This window comes from Lycium barbarum, chromosome 11 (genome assembly GCF_019175385.1).
Source record: "Lycium barbarum isolate Lr01 chromosome 11, ASM1917538v2, whole genome shotgun sequence".
Lineage (NCBI taxonomy): Eukaryota > Viridiplantae > Streptophyta > Magnoliopsida > Solanales > Solanaceae > Lycium > Lycium barbarum.
The window spans coordinates 61,489,033-61,507,592 of NC_083347.1; positions in this window are offsets into that span (position 1 = coordinate 61,489,033).

Consider the following 18,560-nt stretch of genomic DNA (forward strand, 5'->3'; position numbering starts at 1 on the left):
GAAGCCACATCCTTAGTACATAACATTCTAACTTGGTGATCAAGTATAGCTATAGGGCTCTCCTCGTAAGATAACACCTCTGTTACCTAGACATCCTCTACCGGGAATACTCTAGAAGGGTCACCAATACATTTACGAAGCATTGACACATGAAAGACCGGATGTACTGCTTCTAAATCAGATGGTATGTCCAACTCATAGGCAACCTTGCCTATCCTACGAATAATCTAATAAGGCCCAATGTACCTCGGGCTAAGCTTCCCTTTCTTACCTAATCTCATCACACCCTTCATGGGTGACACCTTCGAGAACACCCAATCACCAATCTGAAACTCTAAGTGTTGACGTCGGTTATTTGCATATGACTTCTGTCGACTCTGGGCTGCCAATAATCTTTCCTGAATGATCTTTACCTTATCTACAGCTTGCTGGATCATGTCTGGGCCGATTAACTTAGTCTCGCCTACATCGAACCAACTGATAGGTGACGTGCACTTCCTCCCATATAAGGCCTCGTACGGTGCCATCTGAATACTAGAATGGTAGCTATTATTATAGGTAAACTCGATAAGTGGCAAATGATCATCCCAACTACCTCTGAAGTCAATAATACAGGCTCGCAACATAACTTCTAGCGTCTGAATGGTACGTTCGGCCTGTCCGTCAGTCTGAGGGTGAAATGATGTGCTAAGACTCACCTGTGTCCCCAATCCCTTCTGGAATGATCTCCAGAAGTTCGCTGTAAACTGAGCTCCTCTGTCTGAGATAATAGATGTGGGAACCCCATGAAGTCTCACTATCTCCTTAATGTATAACCTCGCATAGTCCTCAGCTGAATAAGTAGTCCTGACTGGAAGAAAATGGGCTGATTTTGTCAGCCTATCCACAATGACCCATATAGAGTCATACTTCTGTGGAGTGCGAGGTAAACCCGTAATGAAGTCCATATTAATTACTTCCCACTTCCAAGCTGGGATCTCTATCTCCTGTAATAACCCACCGGGCTTCTTATGCTCAACCTTAACCTGTTGACAATTCGGGCACTGAGCAACAAACTCCATTATGTCCCTTTTCATGCCATCCCACCAATATAAACATCTGAGGTCATGATACATCTTCGTTGACCCTAGATGAACAGAATAACGGGCATAATGTGCCTCTTCGATAACCTGTTGTCGTAGCCCTGCAACCTCAGGTACACATAATCTGCCTCCATATCGTAGCACTCTGTTAGGTGTAGCCTCGAATGGGGTCTTCTCCTTTTGAAGAGCTGTATTTCTATACTATGCCAGATCAGGGTCCTCGTACTTGGCGTCTCTTTACCTCTTCTATGATAGAGGATTCAGCAACTTCTTGAACAGAAGCTCCACCATCTCCAGAATCAGCTAAACGGACTCCAAGGTTAGCAAGCTGGTGAATCTCGCGGACCATATCCTTCCTTTCTGGTTGTACGTCTGTTAAGCTACCCATAGATTTACGGCTAAGAGCATCTGCTACAACATTTGCTTTCCCTGGATAGTAAAGAATATCAACATCATAATCCTTTAGTAACTCTAGCCACCGTCTCTGCTGTAAATTCAACTCGTTCTGCTTAAAGATATATTGGAGACTCTTGTGATCCGTATAAACATCAACATAAACACCATATAAATAATGCTTCCATATCTTCAAGGCATGAATTACCACTGCTAAATCCAGATCATGAGTGGGATAATTCTTTTCGTGCTTTCTGAGCTATCGGGAAACATAGGCTATAACCCTGCCATGCTGTATCAATACACAACCTAGGCCAACACCTGAAGCATCACAATAAATAACATAGCCATCTAGTCCCTCTGGAAGAGTTAAGACTGGAGCCGTAGTCAGCTTGTGTTTCAGCAACTGGAAACTTTGCTCACAAGCATCAGTCCACTGGAACTTAGCTGCCTTCTGAGTTAGCCTCGTTAAAGGCGCTGAAATTGAGGCAAAATTTTCTACGAATCTCCAATAATATCCTGCTAATCCCAGAAAATTGCGTAGCTCAGCAGGTGTCGTAGGTCTAGGCCAAGTCTTTACAGCCTCAATCTTCTGTGTATCTACCCGAATACCATCAGCTCCAATAATATGCCCCAATAATGTTACTGAAGTCAACCAGAATTCACATTTAAAAAACTTAGCATACAAATTCTAGTGCTGGAGCACCCTAAGTAGCGTCCTCAAATGATCTGCATGCTCCCCCTCTGAATGTGAATAGACCAGAATATCATCGATAAATACAATCACGAACATATCTAGGAATGGTTTGAACACTCGGTTCATCAAATCCATAAATACTGCTGGAGCATTGGTCAACCCAAAAGACATCACTCTAAACTCATAATGCCTATATCGGGTCCTGAATGCAGTCTTCGGAATATCTGCCTCCTTTACCCGCACCTGATGATAGCCTGACCGTAAGTCTATCTTTGAAAAACACTTAGCACCCTGCAACTGGTCAAATAGATCATCAATCCTGGGGAGGTGATATCTATTCTTTATTGTTACTTTATTCAGCTGCCTATAATCAATACACATCCGCAGCGACCCATCTTTCTTTCTCACAAATAGTACCGGTGCTCCCCAAGGTGACGTGCTAGGCCTGATGAAGCCCTTTTCTAACAAGTCCCTCAGTTGCTCCTTTAACTCCTTCAACTCTGCGGGTGCCATTCTATAAGGAGGAATGGATATGGGCTGAGTATCTGGCATTACATCTATAGTAAACTCTATCTCCCACTCAGGAGGAAGACCTGAAAGTTCATCTGGGAATACATCTGGAAATTCATTAACTACCGGGACTGACTGAAGAGTCGATACTTCTGCTTTCAGGTCATGCACACGAACCAGATGATAAATATAACCTTTTCTAACCATCTTCCTTGCTGTGAGGTATGAAATAAACTTACCCCTTGGCGATGTCGCATTCCCTATCCACTCTATAATTGGCTCTCCTGGGAACTGAAATCGAACTATCTTTTCCCTACAATCAACGTTAGCATAACAGGAAGTTAACCAATCCATACCTATAATAACATCAAATTCAGCCATATCTAACTCTATTAGCTCTGCCATGGTATGACGACTATATATAACCACCGAACAATCTCCATACACTTGCTTTACTATAACAGAATCTCCTACCGGTATGGCTATCTCAAATGGGTCTATCAACTCAGGTTCTATTTCAATTCTACTAGCAACAAAGGGAGATATATATGATAAGGTGGAGCTTGGATCTATCAATGCATATACGTCCCGAGAGAAAATCGATAATATACCAGTAACCACATTCGGTGACGCCTCCTGATCCTGCCTACTAGCCAAGGCATATAAGCGGTTCGAAGGACCGCTAGAACGGGAAGCTATGCCACGACCTCTACCATGGCCTGCTAGTGTCTGAATACCCTGCCCCATAGGGTGCATAGCTACAGAATAAGATGAACCAGCAACTGACCCAGTAGGCTGAGCCACACCACCTGTACCATCTCCATAAGAACACTCTCTCTTTATATGGCCCTGACGTCTGCAAGAAAAACAAGCACCTGTAGCAAGACGACATTCCCCAAGATGAAGCCTACCACACCGAGAACACTGAGGCAAAGGTGGCCTCGACTAACTCGAACCCCTGTTCATCTGTGAACCTGGACGCCTTGGAGCTCTGACCTGCTCCTGAATACCCTGTGTTGTCAAATCTCCTACCTATAAACTGTGGGGGTGCACTCTGTGCTGGCTGGGAAGAATATCTACTATGCTGCTGAGGCTGCCTGCCTCGAAACTCACCAGGATAACTAGCCGATCTAGCCCTCTTATGCTGGCCTCTGTCGTAATCTCTATCCAGCCGACGTCCTCTGTGTCGATCCTCTACCCCCTGTGCATATGCCTGTACCCGAGCAATATCTATACCTGGCTGAAGAGCCACTACCATACAACCATCAATCAAATAACGATCCAGTCCCATCACATAACGATGCACTCTATCAGCCATATCAGCTACAATAGTAGGCACATATCTAGCCAACGAATCAAACTCAAGACTATACTCTCGAACGCTCCTGCCACTCTGCCTCAAATGTAAGAATCTATCAACTCTAGCTCGCCTCATCTCTGGAGGCAGAAAGTGGCCAAGGAAGGCCTACACAAACTCATCCCATACTGCTGGAGGAGCACTCTCGCCCCTGGACAACTCCCAAGACTCATACCAATTAACAGCTACATCCCGCAACCGATACGAAGCCAACTCAACAGACTCGGTCTCAGAAGCCTTGATTATTTTTATATCCCGTATTTTTGTACGTTGGATTATTCGTAAGCTAATCGACATAAGTTCAAGGAAAAGATTATTTTTGAGATATGAGACAAGGACTTTTTAATCCCGATTTTAATAATACACGGTTTGCTTATTAATTATAATTGGTGGAAATATTAGTGGAGATTAGGGATCAATTAGCTATGATCAGATTATTAAGTGGGGATTAATGATTAATTAAGTTAATTAGACCATTAAGTGGGCCTCACCAGAATTAATAAATAAATATAAAAAACATGGCTGAATCTGATAGGTGTTTAGTTGAGTGGGACACATGTCATAAGGGTGGACACATTTCATAAGGATGGGCTGCATATATATGTACTAGCTGATGACAAGGCATAGCACATAATCATTTTCATAATTCATCTTCTTCATCACAACTTTTTGAAAGAAAATTAAGAACAACCATGGCAGCAAGCTCACGGCCAGCTCCAATATGGTGAAAGAAAGGGAATTTTAATTCCATAAAAGTGTTCTAAATGTTCCAAGGGGGCAGCAACATAAGGATTTAAATTGAGGAAGAAGAAGTGGTGCAATTGGTGCAAGTAATTGTAGGATCTGTCCTAACTTGTTTGAGGTAAGATTTCTTCTTCTTATGGTATAATTGTTATATCCCGTATTTTTGAACGTCGGATTATTTGTAAGCTGAGGTGGGGCCCACATGTCAAGATTTTTTTTGGAACATGTGACAAGCTATATGAATCACATATGTAAAGTTAAACACAACTCATGAAGGACCCTTGGGCCAAATCAAAGTGGAAGCCCTCCAAACGAATATTTTTAAGAAAACGTTTCCGGGTTACCTGACATGGAGGGGCAAAAACGGTATTATAAGTTTGGAATTTGGAAAACTACCAAGATATAGAGGTTATAGATAATTGAATTAGCTTTCTAACCATAGGTCGTGGGTTCCTAGGTGAAGTCGGTACAAGGAGATATGGACGTTTTAAGGTCGAAAGGTCAGTGGGCTATGCCCACCTCGGGACCAACCGGTTTGGCCCAAGAAAAATGAAAAGAAAAAAAATGAGGCCCAAGTTTAAGAGGGTGGCCGGCCAAATCCATGGCCCAAACCCACCAAAAAATTAATGAATTTTCCATGTGTTAAAATAGATGAAAGGGACCATATATTTATCACTTTATCCATTAGAATTTTCAAGAAACACAAAAGATGAAGAATAAAAACAAAGGGCCATTTCGGCCAAGACCCATGGAAATTGAGTACCTTAAATCTTGTTCCAAAAATTGTTTTCTTGTAGTATTCCTACCAATTCAAGTACCCTCTACAACGTGGTATGATTATTTCGGAAGATGGTTCATCCGTTTCATCGTTTCCGCACTTGGGTTAAGTGAAGAAGATTGGAGAAAAAGGTAAGAATTCATTCCATGTTATTATGTTATGAAGGTTTGTTTGTGTTGTAGTATGTAGAAATGAGTAGAAAGTATGGAAATATGGAAGTTTGCAAAGTGGGTATGTAAGTTGGCATGTAGCCGTGTGTGTATGTATGTTATATACGTATGGTGAGTTAAATTTATGTTGTATTCTAGTTGTGAGTATGATGGAATTCATATTGAGAATGAAAGTTGAATGAATTTGGTTGAAGTTGGAAATATAGGTATTGGCCGTGTGGTATATGGAGATTAGAATGGGAATGAATTAATTTTGTTTAATATGTTGGTTGTGTTGTTGTGATCCTTATAATGTAAAGGAAGGTAATATGATTTAAGTTGGCATTGAAATGGAATGTAAAAGATTATGTCATTCTAATATGATTTTATGATATTGTGGAAATGAAGTCGTAAGGTGTAAATTATGATGATTGTTGATGAAGTTGGAAGATAGAAACATGTTATGAAAATGTTTGTTAATGATTAGAAGTTTTGGTGGAATTATGACTTTGGTGGAAAGCTTGTATATTGTGTATATCTTGTGAATATTTTGTGGAATTGATATGAAATGCTTCCAAATTATATTGTGATGATCTTGATTAATGATGAATGTGAAACCCTTGAGATTTGTTTGGAAATTTGAAGTTGAAATGGAAGTATCGCACTATGTTGGAAGGGGAACTAGTTGTGCCATATTGTGTCTTGTAGTTATTGTTGTTGTTGTTAGTGTTGTTACTGGGTTGTTGTTGATTGTTTTGGCCGAGTTGAATTCTCGGGGATGCTATATGTATAGGGGAAATGCTGCCCAAATTTCTGTAGAAAAGTGTTGATTTGATATTTAAGTCCTAAAGTCTTAGAGTTAACATTTGGTAAATGTGACCATTTGTAGATTTTGGACGAAACGGGAAGTGAACTTGGAAAGGCGTAAAAAGCATAAAAGGTATGTAAAGCTATCCCAATTCTTCTTTTGGCATGTCCTAGATGTGCTAGGATCGGATTCGAGCCTCGGGAAATATTCTGTCTTTCGGAATCCGCGTTTCAAATTATCCCTTTTTCATTCACTAGAATTGAACCCTATAAGTATGCTTTGTTAAAGAATTGTGTAAACTTCCGCAAATTGTCTAGAAAGTTATGAAATGTCCCCTCCGTAGGTGACTCCATAAGCTTAATATACGTAATTTGAGCCCACCGCTTCGGTTGTCCCGAGGTGGGCCCACTATTTCCGACTTTACCCTTTTTGTGTTTATAACTTAATTTCAAGAGGTTCTAAAGGAAACGCCTTAACTACTCTTCTAACTACCAATGATAGTTATTCTAAATACTTTATTGAATCTCTGTAAAGGTACGATATTTTGTGTCTCATTTAGTCTCCCACTATTCCCGCTTTGCCTTTGAGTGTACTATTGCCTTATTTTCGAACAATATAAAATGAAACGTTTTAACTATCCTTTTAACTACTAAGGAATTTTTTTTTTATGATTCCCTCGAGTCTGTTAAACTATTTTGGAATATGAAAATGATCCCAGAAGGATTATTCTTCCGTAACTCATTATGACATACGACATACGCTTACTATGATTTTGTCCGATTTCATTGGTTTGATTTGTCATCCGATATGCCTCATTGAGTCTCTGGAAATATATGGTATTTTTATTGCATTTAGTTTCTCAGTACTCCATTCGTGGATGCCTCAATGTTTCCCCCACTGAGCCCGGGCCAGGATATGTTGTCAAGCGTATTCCACTGCATTGTTCGCCGTGCCTCGATGTGAGGGGGCAGGTATATATGTACGTCGGTTGTGGAGTATGCGGTGCCATGTACACACATTCTGATATGATATGATCTGATATGGCCATCTGATATGATATGTTATGTTACGGGGTTATCCCCTATTCTGCTTCTTATGTGTGGTGGCACCAGCGTCGGGGGGTGGCCACGTTCTGTTTGCCGAGTCCCTTGGCAGGGGTCGGATATGACATGGTATATGTTTCTGTACACACTCCTCATATTTTGAAAATATGCATTTGATACTTCGGATGTTACACTCACTTCTCTGTAAGTTCTGTTTCGGTTATGATCTTGTTCCGTAATGGGACCAGATACGACATATGTTTTCAGCGAATACTATTTATGCTATATGATCAGCATTTTGCTAATCTGGATATTCAGATCATTTTCTGTATCTTTTGCTTCGATTATGACTTTGTTTACTACGTTCCGTGCTTTACATACTCAGTACATATTTCGTACTGACCCCCCCCCCCCCCCCCCTTCCTTCGGGGGCTACGTTTTCATGCCGCGCAGGTACAGACGACAGATTTGCTGACCCGCCTGCCTAGGACATCTATTCTGCTATTTTGGGAGTGCTCTTTTGTCCAGAGCCTATATGTTGGTACAGTCTGCTGCTATTGTATATCTGTATGCTATTCAGGGGTATGACGGGGCCCTGTCCCGTCTTATGATTCTGTTATAATCTGTAGAGGTCTGTAGACATACTTGTGTGGGTTTTGTATATGTTTTGGGATGATATGATCTGTGACAGCCTTATCGGCTCCCATGTACTATGTCGGTTCATTTATGATGATTACTAACGCCAATTGACTTTTACATTTAAAAATATTCTGCTGATATGCTAGTCTGGGTTATTGGGTACGTTTGGGTGTCCAGCACGGACACTAGTCGCGGCCTACGGAGTTGGGTCGTTACAAAAGTGGTATCAGAGCGGTTCGTCCTCGGAGTGTCTACAGACCGTGTCTAGTAGAGTCTTGTTTATCAATGTGTTGTGCACCACATCTATAAACAGGAGGCTACCGGACATTTAGGGTGTTACCTTTCTTTGAATCTTAGATCGTGCGATAGAGCCAGCTGTAGGAAATGAATTCCTTTTTTTTACTAACCTCTGATTTCAGCCGGAGAACGGTATCGACGTAAGACAGTGACTGATGATATTGGAAGATACACAGTACACAGGTAAGTAATGGTATGAAAGATGTATGCTGGGTAAGGTGTTTGAAATACGATTGAAACATGAAGCTGAAGATTGGAAAGAAAAAAAATAAACAGGAAAGTGTAGTAGGTGCAGTTTGAGTTGGGCATGTGAGGTAAGCCTCGGCATCTTTATACTTTTATTTGAAATTGTTAGCCCTGTGTGGCTATGATGCGATATGATATGATATGTATATACGCATATGTGTTGGCCCTGTGAGGCATGGTTGGTATTTCCTGTGTACAGGTTTTGGGATAGTAAGAAATACAGAGGAACCTCTGCCCAAATTTTTCTAGGAATATGAAGAGGAAAATGAGATATAAATTCTTAACATGTCTTGAGGGTCGATACCGATAGGGCAAACCTACTGTGTTGGATTAAAGTTTAAGAGATACCCTCCATGTCATTTGTAAGAAGCATTACCCTTATTTGGAAAATTTTATCTCGAGAAAGTATATATGAGTATCAAATTCGCAATTTATTTAAATGAACTAGAAATATGTTCCAACCCCCTTTTGCTTTAGCACAGCCCATGTGAAGGGAAAAATATGTGGAAGGGCAAAAATGTCCAACGATCAAGTTTCCTCTAATTGAAAGGATACAAAGTGTATGACAAGCAGTCGCGAATTGAGTGGTTCGCTCACGACTCAAATATATATAATATATATACATGGAGGTAAATATTGAAGACGATATAGTCAGAAAAATAAAAGAATTCTCGCTAGGTCGGGGTGGGACCCGCTACGAAAACGTTCTGAAAAGTTGTCAAGACCCCGACTTGTCTTAAATTGCGTGACAAAGGACGTGCGGGGCAATTGGTGTACTTATACCGGCCTTAACGTGCTTAAATGCATTAAAGTTGTAAGGTTAAGCGTGCCAGGGCCAGAGCAATTCTGGGATGGGTGACCCCCTGGGAAATGTACAAATATTTTCGCAAACATAGATATAAGAGACGAATAGGAAATTCGGGGTAACCTAAAGGGAATTAGGATATGTGGAAAGGTAAGAAAATTTATAGGGGTCACACGAGCTGAGACGGATTAGATTGCTAAAAAGGAAGAAAAAGCAGCGCAGCTCTGAAATTAGAGTAAATTTGAACAAGTGATTGAAGATGTATTGTAAAAGAAATGGCAGTGATATATATATACGTATGTGGAGCCCCCCCCCCCTCCCCCAATTTATGATATGTCGATTGATTGGTGAACCCTAATAGCCAGTGTTGTAATATATGGAAAACATTAACTGGACCGAATTTACGAGAAAAGGGGAAAGGTATGGTATAGATGTTACGAAGTAGACTGATATTTATTTTGCTACTGGTTGAGATTGGAAGATTCTAATACAACGATGTTTGGAAAGAAAAGAGAATAATTGAGTGGAAGGTAAGGAGATCAATATGTCAAAAAAAAAGTGAACCGTAAGAAACGTAATTAAGCGGAGCCTCTAAAAGAGTCGACGGGCAAAGCACGAAGTTAATTGCGAAAGAGAACTAAAATGAAATAGCGCAGGGCAAAGGAAAACTTATGGCATGAAATGATGAATCATGTGAATATCGAATTATTCGATTATCGAGAAAATAGAACGACATATAAAGAATGGGTATGAAGGAAGAAGGTGATTACTAAGATATAAACAGCTACATTAATTATATTACTTGAGTGCCAGCTATCGGATAAGGTTGTGTACTATATAATTGTGATTCTGTTAAGGTCTCGTACGGAGAAAATCAAGTTGTAGGTTAGAAAGAAAAGATATGGCGGCATTACTTACATGGGGTCCGCGTTGATATTTATATGGACCCTAAGAGCCCCCAGTATATATATTTTAAGAAAAAGGAGCTGAATTCGCGGCAGAGAAGATGGTTCGAATCATTGAAAGATTATGATGTTAATATTTTGTACCACCCTAGAAAAGCTAACGTTGTGGCATACGCACTTAGTCGTCAATCTATGGACGGCTTGACCGGCGTACATTCAGAAACAAAGAAATGGTTTGTAAAACTCATCAGTCAGCTAGCCTTGGAGTCCGTTTGGTCGATTTAGAAGATATTGAAATTTTTGTCTGAGAAGTTGCTGAATCATCGATTATGGAAGAGGTAAAACAACGCCAGTTCGAGGATTCTATTCCGGTATGGTACAGAGATACAACCTTTGATAAGGAAAGGACCCATTTTGAGGTCTCACCCAGTAGGGTATTAGTATACATAGGCAGATTATGTGTGCCTAACGTTGCAGGGCTGCGACGACCAATTATGGGCGAAGCGCATAATATTCGGTATTCTGTTTATCCTGAATCCACTAAAATGTACCATGACCTCAGATGTCTATATTGGTCGGATGGCATGAAATGGGATATCGCAGAGTTCGTCATCCAGTGCCCAAATTGTCAGCAGGCCAAAATTGAACATCAGAAGCCGGGTGGACTGTTGCAGGAAATGGAAATTCTGACCTAGAAATCGGAGAAAATTCATAGGGACTTCATTACAGGTTTGCCTCGCACGCCACGGAAGTATGATTTCCATATGGGTTACTGTGGATAGGCTGACAAAAAATCGGTCCATTTTCTTCCCGTCAGAACCACTTATTTAGCTGAGGATTATGCCAGGCTAGGTATTAAAGACATAGTGAGGCTCCGCAGAGTTCCTATATCTATCATCACTGACAGAGGTGCTCAATTTACGACTAATTTCTGGAGATTTGTTTTCAGGAAGGATTAGGGGCTCAGGTAAGTTTGAGCACAATATTCCATCTTCAGAGCGACGGACAGGCCGAGCACACTATACAGACGCTAGAAGATATGTTGCGGGCCTGTATTATTGAACTCAGAGGTAGCCGGGACGATCATCTGCCGTTTATCGAGTTTGCTTATAATGACAGCTACGATTCTAGCTTAATACGAGGCTTTGTATGGCAGAAAATGCAGGTCACCGATCGGCTGGTTCGATTTCCGCGAAACAGAGTTAATCGGTCCCGATATGATCCAGCAGGCCGTTGATAAGGTGAAACTCATCTGAGAAAGACAATTAGCAGCCTAGAGTCGACAGAGATCGTATGCTGACAAACGGCGTCGACCCTTAGAGTTCCAGGTCGGCGATTGGGTATTTTTGAAAGTATCGCCTATGAGAGGCGTAATGCGATTCGGCAAAAAGAGTAAGCTCAGTCCGCGATATATCGGACCCTATCAGATTATTTGAAAGATTGGGAATGACGCCTACGAGTTAGATTTACTATCTGATTTGGAAGCGGTACATCTGGCATTTCATGTATCTATGCTCCGCGAATATGTCGACGATCCTCCTAGAATATTTCCAACAAATAATATTCGGGTGACGGAGGAACTATCGTACGAAGAGTAGCCTGTAGCCATTCTGGATTGCCAGGTAAGGAGATTGCCGAATAAAGATGTAGCTTCCGTTAAGGTGCTGTGGCAGAACGATAACAGGGAAGAGATGAGCTGGGAAACTGAAGAGGAAATCAAGAAGAAATATCCTTACTTGGTTGTATTCAATAATGAATGTGTATCACATGATCCGACCATAAAAATAAACTCCCCCGAAGTACTTACAGACCCTATAAGACTAATCTAACATTCGAGGACGAATGTTCTAAAGGGGGGGAGGATGTTATATCCCGTATTTTTGAACGTCGGATTATTTGTAAGCTGAGGTGGGGCCCACATGTCAAGATTTTTTTTGGAACATGTGACAAGCTATATGAATCACATATGTAAAGTTAAACACAACTCATTGTTTTCTTGTAGTATTCCTACCAATTCAAGTACCCTCTACAACGTGGTATGATTATTTCGGAAGATGGTTCATCCGTTTCATCGTTTCCGCACTTGGGTTAAGTGAAGAAGATTGGAGAAAAAGGTAAGAATTCATTCCATGTTATTATGTTATGAAGGTTTGTTTGTGTTGTAGTATGTAGAAATGAGTAGAAAGTATGGAAATATGGAAGTTTGCAAAGTGGGTATGTAAGTTGGCATGTAGCCGTGTGTGTATGTATGTTATATACGTATGGTGAGTTAAATTTATGTTGTATTCTAGTTGTGAGTATGATGGAATTCATATTGAGAATGAAAGTTGAATGAATTTGGTGGAAGTTGGAAATATAGGTATTGGCCGTGTGGTATATGGAGATTAGAATGGGAATGAATTAATTTTGTTTAATATGTTGGTTGTGTTGTTGTGATCCTTATAATGTAAAGGAAGGTAATATGATTTAAGTTGGCATTGAAATGGAATGTAAAAGATTATGTCATTCTAATATGATTTTATGATATTGTGGAAATGAAGTCGTAAGGTGTAAATTATGATGATTGTTGATGAAGTTGGAAGATAGAAACATGTTATGAAAATGTTTGTTAAAGATTAGAAGTTTTGGTGGAATTATAACTTTGGTGGAAAGCTTGTATATTGTGTATATCTTGTGAATATTTTGTGGAATTGATATGAAATGCTTCCAAATTATATTGTGATTTTCTTGATTAATGATGAAAGTGAAACCCTTGAGATTTGTTTGGAAATTTGAAGTTGAAATGGAAGTATCGCACTATGTTGGAAGGGGAACTAGTTGTGCCATATTGTGTCTTGTAGTTATTGTTGTTGTTGTTAGTGTTGTTATTGGGTTGTTGTTGATTGTTTTGGCCGAGTTGAATTCTCGGGGATGCTATATGTATAGGGGAAATGCTGCCCAAATTTCTGTAGAAAAGTGTTGATTTGATATTTAAGTCCTAAAGTCTTAGGGTTAACATTTGGTAATGTGACCATTTGTAGATTTTGGACGAAACGGGAAGTGAACTTGGAAAGGCGTAAAAAGCATAAAAGGTATGTAAAGCTATCCCAATTCTTCTTTTGGCATGTCCTAGATGTGCTAGGATCGGATTCGAGCATCGGGAAATATTCTGTCTTTCGGAATCCGCGTTTCAAATTATCCCTTTTTCATTCACTAGAATTGAACCCTATAAGTATGCTTTGTTAAAGAATTGTGTAAACTTCCGCAAATTGTCTAGAAAGTTATGAAATGTCCCCTCCGTAGGTGACTCCATAAGCTTAATATACGTAATTTGAGCCCACCGCTTCGGTTGTCCCGAGGTGGGCCCACTATTTCCGACTTTACCCTTTTTGTGTTTATAACTTAATTTCAAGAGGTTCTAAAGGAAATACCTTAACTACTCTTCTAACTACCAATGATAGTTATTCTAAATACTTTATTGAATCTCTGTAAAGGTACGATATTTTGTGTCTCATTTAGTCTCCCACTATTCCCGCTTTGCCTTTGAGTGTACTATTGCCTTATTTTCGAACAATATAAAATGAAACGTTTTAACTATCCTTTTAACTACTAAGGAATTTTTTTTTTATGATTCCCTCGATTCTGGTAAACTATTTTGGAATATGAAAATGATCCCAGAAGGATTATTCTTCTGTAACTCATTATGACATACGACATACGCTTACTATGATTCTGTCCGATTTCATTGGTTTGATTTGTCATCCGATATGCCTCATTGAGTCTCTGGAAATATATGGTATTTTTATTGCATTTATTTTCTCACTACTCCATTCGTGGATGCCTCAATGTTTCCCCCACTGAGCCCGGGCCAGGATATGTTGTCAAGCGTATTCCACTGCATTGTTCGCCGTGCCTCGATGTGAGGGGGTAGGTATATATGTACGTGGGTTGTGGAGTATGCTGTGTCATGTTCACACATTCTTATATGATATGATCTGATATGGCCATCTGATATGATATGTTATGTTACGGGGTTATCCCCTATTCTGCTTCTTATGTGTGGTGGCACCAGCGTCGGGGGGTGGCCACGTTCTGTTTGTCGAGTCCCTTGGCAGGGGTCGGATATGACATGGTATATGTTTCTGTACACACTCCTCATATTTTGAAAATATGCATTTGATACTTCGGATGTTACACTCACTTCTCTGTAAGTTCTGTTTCGGTTATGATCTTGTTCCGTAATGGGACCAGGTACGACATATGTTTTCGGTGAATAGTATTTATGCTATATGATCAGCATTTTGCTAATCTGGATATTCAGTTCATTTTCTGTATCTTCTGCTTCGATTATGACTTTGTTTACTGCGTTCCGTGCTTTACATACTCGGTACATATTTCGTACTGACCCCCCCGCCCCCTTCCTTCGGGGGCTACGTTTTCATGCCGCGCAGGTACAGACGACAGATTTGCTGACCCGCCTGCCTAGGACATCTATTCTGCTATTTTGGGAGTGCTGTTTTGTCCAGAGCCTATATGTTGGTACAGTCTGCTGCTATTGTATATATGTATGCTATTCAGGGGTATGACGGGGCCCTGTCCCGTCTTATGATTCTGTGATAATCTGTATAGGTCTGTAGACATACTTGTGTGGGTTTTGTATATGTTTTGGGATGATATGATCTGTGACAGCCTTATCGGCTCCCATGTACTATGTCGGTTCATTTATGATGATTACTAACGCCAATTGACTTTTACATTTAAAAATATTCTGCTGATATGCTAGTCTGGGTTATTGGGTACGTTTGGGTGTCCAGCACGGACACTAGTCGCGGCCTACGGAGTTGGGTCGTTACAATAATTGAAGTTAATAGTGTTGTAATGAAGAGATTAAATTGTATTAGACGAAATTGGAAGTAAGAAAATTACATGATTATTGTTGGCATTGTAAGTGGGCAGAATTGCAGTTGTTCTAATTGGATTGGGTTTGATTGTTGTTGTTGTTATTATTGTTATGGATTATGTGTTAAAAATGAAGGAATCTTGATAATTTTAGTTGTAGTTGTTTTTATGAGATTGTTGAGACATGAATTGGATTAGATGTTCATGAAGTTGTGGGCTGTTCTTGTTGAGTTGAAAGATTAAAAGTGTGTTTTTATGTTTATGTGTTGTTGTTCTTGTTGTTGTCGTGTTTTTGTTGATATGGCTCCTAAATTTGGAAGAAAGAAGTGTATAACGTATCGTATACCAAGCGTATGTTGGTCTGTTTGGTGTATAATCTTAGATGTTAATGATTTGGATTGAAAAAGGATTAAGAGAAGTTATTGGGTTGTTTTAGTTGTTTATGGGATGGATTTTAAGGATTTGATATGAATATTTCTATTATTGTTGTTGTTGGTATTGTTGTGATAACCGGAGATTAATTGGAAGCTCGAGTTAGGCGAATTATATAGAGGAAATGCTGCCCGATTTCCGTTAAGTCCTTAACTAATCAAAATGCTAATCAAGGAGTATAAACTAAGAAGTGATTCCCATAGGTGATTGGTTGTAGATTTATAAGTTTGGAAGGTCGTAGTTTATTAACAATAGTGTTACTCTCAAATTAATAGGCTAAAGGGGCGACGAAGCAAGCTTGGTTACGGTTGATCTACAACAGGTATGTAAAGCTAACATTTCTTTCTTTTTGGCATGATCTATGTGAGACAAATAGACGACGAATGTATACACTCAAAAGAAACTCCTATTCTTAGAGACACTAGGATGCTAATGTTCTTTATTTCCAGAACCTATTTCATTATGTCTTGATACGTGCCTATGATTCTTGAAGTCCTATTTTGATATAATCCATAGTGACATTCGAAGGGTACTTGATATGACTATTGTCTTGATTTTCAAATGATAGTTCATTTTGATTATTCTATTGAGTCTCAGATATGACTTAGTTTGCATATAACCTCACTACTATGCTCGTGGATGCCTCAATATATCTTTCACCGAGTCCCGGGCCGGGTATGTTTTCGTGTACAGTTTCACTGCATTGTTCACCGAGTCCCTCACTAGAGGGCCGGGTACGGTATATATATATATATATATATATATATATATATGATGTGATTATGGCGCCGAGGATGGTGTATGATGACTCTATTCACCGAGCCCCATAATGGGCCGGGTATGATATATGATATTGATATGCATGATTTTTATTTCATAAGGCACAAGTACAGTGGTATCTTGATTGTCATACTTGTCTCATGTAAGCTTTATTTCAGTTATGATCTTTTTTACTTTATTTCATGCTTTATATACTCAGTACATATCTCGTACTGACCCCCTTTCTTCGGGGGGCTGCGTTTCATGCCCGCAGGTACGGATACTCGATTTGGTGATCCTGCAGCCTAGGATTTCTACTTAGCTGTTTGGAGAGCTCCATCGTTCCGGAGCCTATCTTATTTTGGTATAAATCTTTGATGCAGACTTATGTTTATCCAGGGGTACGGCGGGGCCCTGTTCCGTCATATTTCACTATTGATACTCTTAGAGGTCTGTAGACATATGTGTGGGTTGTGTATAAGTTTTATTCAGCTGTGTCTATGTGATTTGCTATGGATATTGCCGTCTGTAGTGGCAGCCTTGTCGGCTTACGTATCGTATTGGTATGTAGTGGCACCCTTGTCGGCTTGCGTATCGTATTATGTTTTGATTGGTTGTGACTCCTCAGGAGACAGGTTATCTTGATATATATGACGTTATGAACCTTTAGTGTTTTTGCAAGTTTCCATATTGTCCTTAGTTTCAGTCTGACAATATCTAACAGGTACATATACGAGTGTCCAGCTCGGGCACTAGTCATGGCCCACGGGGTTGGGTCGTGACAAAAGTGGTATCAGAGCAGTTCATCCTCGGAGTGTCTATAGACCGTGTCTAGTAGAGTCTTGTTTATCGGTGTGTTGTGCACCACATCTATAAACAGGAAGCTACGGGACATTTAGGATGTTACCTTTCCTTCTGACTCTAGATCGTGCGATAGAGCCAAGAGATAGGAAATGATATTCCTTATATACTAACCTTTGATTTCAGTGGGACAGTGGTGTCGACAAGAGAAGGTAAATAACGCTACTAGGAGTTACAGAGGCTAATCTTTCATTGAGGTTATGTTATCAGAAATTGTATATACAGAATGGCGACTGGCCATCATCAAGGTAAGTTATTGTAAGTATAGTAAGAAAATGGATTGAATGTATATATGTTGTTGACAAGTTCAGTTATAAGGTGAGCACAGAAGAAGCTGATGGAATCAATAACGGTAAGCAGAATATATGTCAGATACAGTGTGAATGTTGCAGGTATGATTGAAACCTGCAGTTAAAGATTGAAAGGGAAAATAAACAGGAAAGTGTAACAGGTACAGTTAAGTTGGACATACGAGGTAAGTTCATCATTTTCATACTGTATATATGGGGAGCCCTGTGCGGCTATGATATGATATAATATATATGTATATGTTGGCCCTGTAAGGCATTGTTGGTATTTCCTGCGTGCAGGTTTTGAGATAGTAAGAAATACAGAGGAAACTCTGCCAAAAATTTCCTAGAAATGAAAAGAGAATGCGATATAAGTTCGTAATATTCTTGAAAGGTCGTGTCAATAGTAATGGTAGGATTTGACTAAGTGGTGAGTACAGCTGACTTCGAGGAATAAGTTAACTATTGAATTGATGATAATAGTAATTTTGAGGTCGATATCAATATGGTAAAAAGGAAATGCTAGGACAATTTGGAAGGGCTTGTAATAATAAAAGATGATTTAGAAAAGGCTGGCAAATCTTAATAGAGTGTTATATTGAGGTATCAACTGAATTAACCAGCAGGGATAAATTATGACGAGTTTATAGTTAAAAGGAGTAATGGTATGATTGAGACAAGAGTACGGAGGAGGAAGAATTGCGATGAATATGAATGTATTGATAAGACAGCTTGTGAGGCATTTAGGATAAGATTGATCAGAACGGGGAAAAGGTTAAGTACGCCTACTCCACCGAGTGTAATTAAACCATAGTAAGAATCGTGAATAAGGTCAAGAAGTGTTACACTATAAGATTGATTACGAACAGGATATTATGTGGATATAA